The following is an 8,145-nucleotide window of genomic DNA, read 5'->3' on the forward strand; positions in this document are numbered from 1 at the left end:
ATTCATCTTCATGGGTGTTTAAAATTTCAGTATATCACAGCGCTTGTTTACTTACTTACCTTATACTACACGCAGAACAGTATCAGCTCAAACCCGCTCTGACGCATGCGCTGACTGAGCTTTAGGCTACAAACAGCTCCAACTCATGACGCATGCGCGTCCCGTACTATACGAAGGATACACTATAATGATACTTTACGATACTGTGTTTGAACTTAACATTGCAAGCAACTACGTGCGCGGTTCCCAACAAAATACCACTAGTGTGGAACATCTTTCTGTTTAAAGTGTGCACAGGGTTATTTCAAATTGGGCGACTATAAACCATCTTCAGGAACTTGAGAACTTCATGACCAGAGTGCCTGCCTGTTTTACTTACCTCAGAGTACACGCAGAATATACAAAACAGTATAAACATAACCCCGTTCTGACGCATGCGCGGTCTGAGCTTATACCAAATCCCCAAGTCTACAAACTGCCCGGTGTATGACGCATGCGCGTTTTCGCGCTACACAAAGGATATACTATACAAGAGGCATTTCCATGCCCTATTCCTCTGCGGCTATACTAGTAGTACGAAGTGCAGTATAATTTTTTTAAAAGAGCAACAGTAAACAACACTAAACAACACCCAGTTAAGTGTAACTTTACCAACAAGCTTACCGTATCAAATATACTGTGTACTCGCTATTTCAGCAACTACAACCCAGATCAGCAAATACCTTGATCTCATACAGTCTTCTCTGAATATACATTTTGGAAAATAGACCAATAAACCCATAACCTGTTGAACCCAGGAGGTGTATTATAACACCCACTGCATATCTTCAACCAACAGCCAATCACGGCACCTTTGTCCCTATGCTAAAAAAACAGCTAGAGACACTAAACAGGGACACAGGGAACTGACTCCTACAGTGGAGTTTTGGTCTTATATGCAAAAATATAACTAACAAGAGACCAGGTGGAACTATTTTAACCAGTCAATAGATTCAATATACACATAGAATCTATATCCATCTGTTATATCAAGGATACAAGAAATACATATAGTAACAGGGGTACTGGAAGACAAGGATTAAAAGTTAAGGGAAGATCATTACCTACATCTTATAGTGTAATACATAGGAGCCAAAGGAGACGCATGGTAGAGACTGAATAGACTTTAGCTGTCTATTTTTATTTGAATATATAGTCTTACACTATGTATTGTTTTAAATACACGTTTGACATATTATTATGAAATAAAGTTATTTTCACCCACTACATCCACCCCTGACCGTATATATTATAAAGGTCTGCAGTGCGCCTAAAAGGGACTCTCTGGTGTATTTTCTTTGATACACATCTCTAGCTACAATGGGAATAAGAGCTTAAAACAACAGGTAAAGGAGTCCCTACCCCGAAGAGCTTACAATCTAAGTGATAAGAGGGGAGAACTTACAGAGACAGAAGGAGGGTTTTAGTATTTGCTGTGCAGCAGTAAACTTAATTTTTACTACTATCATTTCATATATTGGCCAGAAGTCGTCAAACTCTGGTAAATTTGAGTAAAGATTGTACGTGGGGGGAAAAATTAGCGTTTTTACTACAATGTTATGAACGGTCATCAACATTGCAGTAAAAATGTATCTGCCGCAATATGCTGTAATTAAGAACTGATAAATAGGAGTTAATTACTGATAGTGATGTAATGGGGAGGGTAATCTTATATACTTCTACAATAGGGTTATGTAATAAGCGTTATAACAAACCCTATGGCAGAAAATACATTAACCCCGTTGATGCCAGTGGCTACCAATGCATAGTGCAGGCACCAAAAGAGGGTAATATCTTCCATACTACCTACCCCTTGCCTTCCTAAGGGGCAAGTGTGGAATTGCATGGTAATGACTTACTGACCTAAGGCAAGCAATGGGTTAACCTCTAAAACCCTCACCCCTTTGGGGGCCTAACCACTCTCCCCAGAGCACCGATCGTTAACACTCCCAACACCCCTCTACAGGATTGACTAACCTATTCCTATTGGGTCACTGTGCCCTCTATCTGTTTTTAATGGTTGGGCATCAGTCCTTTGGCTTTTTCCAGGGGCAGAGACCCTGAGGAGGAGGGCGATCTACATGGATGGGGTGATATATATGTGATATATTTCTTTCAATAACCCTTTTAGTGTCCATGTGACTGCCTTAGCTCACCTTCGAAAAGGGCTAGGTAACCTCAGTAACACTCAGGGGTTTAAGCAGCCCCTTCCTATATATCAATGTTGTGTGTGTGTGAGTGAATATTAAATATATACATGTGTACATTTTCATGTATTTAATATATAAGTTTCATTGTTTGTCTATTGGTAATTATTGCTATGTTGTTGGGTACATAGCCCAAAGTGGCTAATAGGGCTTTTGGCCAAGCAGAGTAGTTAGCCAATCCTATAGGAGGGGGTAAGTATGTTGCGGGTCGATTGTGGGGGTTGGGGGGGTGTGTCCCAGGGAGACAGTTTAGGCCCCTTGGGGGCATTGGGGGAGGGTAGTAGTTAACCCCTTGCTTACCTTAGAGGTTAGTAAAGCATTAGTGAAGATATTAACTCTTTAGTAGTCCTGATTAAATAGTCGTGGGCTCCCACAACTATCTGGCTATGAAGGGGTCAATATCTTGTTACATTTTTAGGTGATACGTTTTTGTCACCTATCCCAGGGTGTTATAGCTTATTGTGCCTATATGTATATAATGACCATTATATTCATAGGGAGGATAGGCCTAATGTCAGCCTGTGTTAGGTGTTAAAAATGTTATGTTCGTTTTGGCATTAGCCCTATGCTGCCAATGATCAGAACTTGATCAATAGCATAAAATTAAATAAACTTATGTTATTTATTCATTTTGATGCTTGGTTATGCATTATTTTAAGTGGGTACAGGTTAAGGACTTGCCCAGTAACATCACGTTTTTGGCCTATCGCACTTTCAGAGCGCCAGGCATTTGTGTGTTGCTTGAGTATTGGAGGGAACTATCTATTTCTAATTTAAGGTGATGTTCTACTTTGTCGAAACATTTTATCATAACTTTTTACGCTTCATGGTCAATTTAGAAAAAAAAGCGAAAGCGTTTATTAGATTCCCTATTGGTCTCTATTACGGGTACTTCTTTTTAATTTAGCCCTTATTTTTGAAACTTTAAAATCACTCTCAATTACATAACTGAGCATATTATCCATGAATACGGAAAAGACCAAATACATATTTACTGGTACCCTACAGATTCAACTTAACTCGACAGCAACCCAATCGAGCGAGTGGACTCATTCAAATACCTAGGGTCTATTATCGACATCAAAAGCCGCATCGGTAGCGCCACTGCAGCGTTCGCCTCTTTAAATAAATACTTGTGGAACCAACAGGACGTGACAAATGTAACAAAAATGCGAATTTTTAAAGCCTCAATACATACCATTTTACTGTATGGCTCAGAAACATGGACACTACTCAAAAGCGATAGGAACCTACTCGAACTATTCCAACTAAGATGTCTACGTAACATACTCCATATTACGCTACGAGACAAATGGGAAAATTAAGATGTACGGTTAGCATGTCAAAACCAATCCACAATCGACCAGTACATTAAGCGACAAAGACTTGGGTGGTTTGGCCACGTCTGCCGTATGGACGTCACCAGACTACCATACCAGTGCCTCAACACCACACGACCCATAGGCTGGAAAGTGGACCAAAATGCTCCAAAGAAAACGTGGTCGAACCAGGTGGCGCCAGATCTCAAACCGCTCCACTTCACAGTAGTCAAAGCCCCAAAAGCCGCCCTAAATCGATCAATGGTGCGGAATCACTAGAGACATATTGAACATCCTGCCGCTGGCCTCCACAACGCATTGTTCCTTACCTTATAAAAGATGAAGCAATGTAATTTACACAGTATATACCATACCTGAGCATATAATACCTGTAGTTATGACAAATAGTGTTATCAACAAAACAGTTTACATAAAGATTGTAAAATCCCTCAACCTTTTGAACTAAAAAGAAAAAAAAAAGTTAACATGATCTACATTAAACATGTACTGTATTTAGATTGTAAGCGCTATATGGCAGAGACTCCTTAATTCCTATTGTTTAACTTCCTGTTTACCGCACTACGGGCAGCTAACAGCTTTCCTGGAGTCCAGGACTAGAGTTTCCAAGGGGCCCCCCCTTATCTGTGGTCTTGCGAGACCCACCCCCCACCTTTCTCTTACACTCCCCTCCTCGTGCTCACTCCCCCTTCTCTCACACCTCGCTCTCACACACTCCCCCCACCTCTCTGCCCCTCTCTATTAATCTCCCTCTCACATTTCTCTTTCACTCCTCCACCTATCCGCCTCTTACACCCCCCCTCTACCCCTCCCTCTCTTACATTTCCCTTTCACTCCTCTGCCTATCTGCCTCTTACACTCCCCTCTCCCCTCCCTCTCTTAAACCACCTATCTCTTACACGCTCTCCATCACTCTCCCCAGCTCATCTATCACCCCCCAACTCTCTCAATGCCCCCCTCCTCTCAATCCAATTCCCTTTATCCTCCCCTCATCACCACCCACTCCCTTTGCACACTCAAATACAACCCCCCCTCCACTCAATTACAACACATACACACCTCCACAATAATGTTACCTTACCTTGGAGGGAGGCCGCACCGCTCACGGAACTTGGGACGTTTGAGGTGAATGCAGCTGGAGAGATGGAGCCCAACAGCTGGATGCAGAAGTTAGGCCCGACCTGTGGCCAGGCTCAACTGTCAGCACCATCTGACCAGGCCCGGGACAGTTGTCCCAGCTCTCCCCCTCTGTTGGCGGCCCTCACTGCACTTGAGTAACTTTGTATATTATCTCCCTGTACAGTCTGTATTCTGATTCTGTAAAGCACTGTGTACATTGGTGGCACTTTATAAATAAACATATACGTACATGCCACTAACATTAGTTCTCTTTGGTCATGGGAGTTGCAGGGGGGGCTGCCCCATGAAACCACAGTAGGAAGTATTGAGACTCTGCATCTTCCTTCTTTACAATTGCATTATAAATGACACATTATTATAGATTATATCAAGAAAATGAAATTAAAATGCCATGTGATAAATTAAATAAAGTTATTATAATTTCATTTTGCTTAATATACAATTGTTTTATTTATGAGTTTAACTTAATGGGACAATGATAACTAATAGTAATTTACTTCTGAATTCATTGTTCGTAGCTAAATTGTGCAATGAAATCCATATGTGTAAAGGAATTATTTCCCCTAAGGATAATGAAGCACCAGATGGCAATTTGATGCTTAAATAAGAAATTCTCTTCAGGTAGAAAAACTTCCAGATGTGCAACTGTGGGGATGGGGGGGGGATTTAACCTGGGGTTCAGAGTGCGAGTATGTAGATTTTTGTACTTGGAGTGTGTGTTTGTGTGTTTGTGTGTTTGTGTGTGTGTATAGTACTGGGTTTCAGTGTGCGTGCAAGTTTGTTTTGCGTACTTGAGCTCGGTGTGTGTGCTATACAGGAGTAAATTTCTTTTTGTACTGTGCGTGCGTGTTTTTTCCCCTCATATATTTGTAATGTGTATATTAATATCTGTGTATGAGTATAGAGTGTGGGTGTGTGTATATATATATATATATATATATATATACAGTGTTCGACAAACCTATACATTTGCTCGCCCCGGGCGAGTGGATTTAACATCGTGGCGAGCTCCTATTGGCCCAAGCAGCACACGTTTGGTACTAGGTGGCGAGTAGATTTTTTGGTGATTTGTCAACCACTATATATATATATATATATATATATATATATATGTAACCCCCCCCGGTCGCAGATTGGACCCCTATGGTGTAGTGAGAGCTGGTTACATGTATGTGGGTGGTGCATACCTACTGGTAACAGGAGGGTCTGAGTGTCCCGCGATGGTATGGGGGACAACAGGGACAGGCTTTTTAATGCCTTCATCTTCTAGCAACGGTGGTACAGCGCCTCCATCTCTGGCGAGCCTTAAGGGATAAGGTGAAATCCTCCCAGAGAAGCCCTGGTCTCAGGGCGAGAGATTTCAGTCTCACACCCAAGTCTTTGTAAAAGCAGCAATGTCTCTTTATTGTCCTTGTAACAGCACACAGCAGCAGTTCATGCACAGCAGCAGTTCATATGCAGTGTACAGGGTCTTGTCCTCCTCTCTTCCTCCAGGCTGTACCCCTGCAGGATGGGCTGTATGGGGCTTCAATACCCCCGACACCCACCCCAAGGGTATACCCTCTGGGTGAGGCAAGATCCCCCCCCTCACCCCCTGAGCAGGGTGAGGGGCATTGGTCCACCTATAGTTTTATCAGCTCTAAACAGGCTGGTCTTCTGCCTCCTCTCCAAGCACAGGTGTCACTCTAATCATGACCTCCCAGGTCGGACACTCCAGCACTCTCTGCTCCCAGGACAGAACTGCTTGTCACTTACAGGAACAGGCAGGACTAAGTTTAGTCAGCCCCACCCCTCATGATGTCAGCAGGCACTCCCCTGTGTCTCATGCCTGCACACAGAGTCAGGGGCCTACCTCTACCAATCACGGCAGGGCTTGAAGCGGGGGAAACCCATGATAACTACTGGCGCCTGCCCTTAGCAGGACTTACACCAGCAGGAGAAATATATATAGCCCCCCTTTCTTACCGGGGCTACATATATATATATATATATATATATATATATATATATATATATATATATATATAGACGATACCGTTCTGTGGCTAATGAAATGCTTTTATTTGTGCGAGCTTTCGAGCTACACTGATCTCTTCCGGCGATGTTACGTTGAATAAAGCAGGCAAGGGTTTACTCAAAAACAGTGCATCTTGGAATGTGACTAGAGCCCATCCCTCCCCATGTGCAGTATGCGATTTATGACGAGGTGTTAAATAGTCCCTGAATGTGAGGGATGTAAGAGTGTGTGTAAGTATGTATGTAAATATAAATAAAGAAAGAACCCACCGTGCATACAGCGCTTTACAAAAGGTGTGTGTGGAGTGGGAGTGTATATCAATGGTGTGGGTAGGTGTGGAAATGTGAGAGGGTGTTGCATTACTAAAATTGTGTGTAGATACTATGTGGTCCCTATTGGTATATACTGTACAGATGGAATTACATAGAGTATTTGTATGTGTAGGAGACAGCTGTGTGTGCATACATATAGCACAGTATGTATAGACATGGCCTTTAGCAATCACGGGAAGAGAGTTCTCTCATGTCAATATTGACTCATAAAACTTTAGTCTCGGTTTAGGCCAGCGCTAAGTGTCCCAAACAGTTCCATACATTTGTATTCATGCAACCATCTCTCTTTCTGTGTTCTAAGATTACCTTTGAGTATGGCTACCTTCAGTTTGTTCATCTTATGGCCAGAGTCAGAGAAATGTTCGCCGACAGGACTGTCTCTTGTTCCGCGTGTGATGCTGTGGCGGTGCAGATTCATTCTCTTGTTTAGCCCCGTCCCACCTATGTGTATATATATATATATATATATATATATATATATATATATATATATATTAAAGGTAACACAAGCACTCCAATCTGCAGCAACGGTGAATGTAAAAGCTCAGCGTTTCGGTTCATACCTGGGCCTTTCTCAGGATCCATATATGAGCCAAAACATTGAGCTATTACATTCACCTTTGCTGCAGATTGGAATGCCTGTGTTTCCTTTGATTTGTGTAATACCCTTGCTTACATTAACGGTGCTTTTTGGTGAATGCCCTGTTCTTAACACACACTCATATATAATCAGTATAGATCACGTGTATGGTCAAATGTACCAGCAGAACACATGAATAAAGAAAAAAATCGTTTATTAAGGCCACATGCAATGATTTACATTTACAGTATGTATAACTGTGTGTTTGTGTGTAAGTAAAAATCCAAATTTATAATGTTGCCGTACTCTCCTAAGGGGCTCAAACTTGAGCAAAACTACTTGAATTCACAGGCTATACGAGAAATCCCAGTCGCATGTCTTCCCAGTGGCTCATAGAGTCTCAGCTGTCATGCAGAACAGGTGGAGGGCAACAATAGCCCACAAGTAACATTCCGCTCAGTGGAACCGGAAACTGCCGTCTTCCACACTAGGA

The sequence above is a fragment of the Ascaphus truei genome, chromosome 7, assembly GCF_040206685.1.
Source record: "Ascaphus truei isolate aAscTru1 chromosome 7, aAscTru1.hap1, whole genome shotgun sequence".
Classification (NCBI taxonomy): domain Eukaryota; kingdom Metazoa; phylum Chordata; class Amphibia; order Anura; family Ascaphidae; genus Ascaphus; species Ascaphus truei.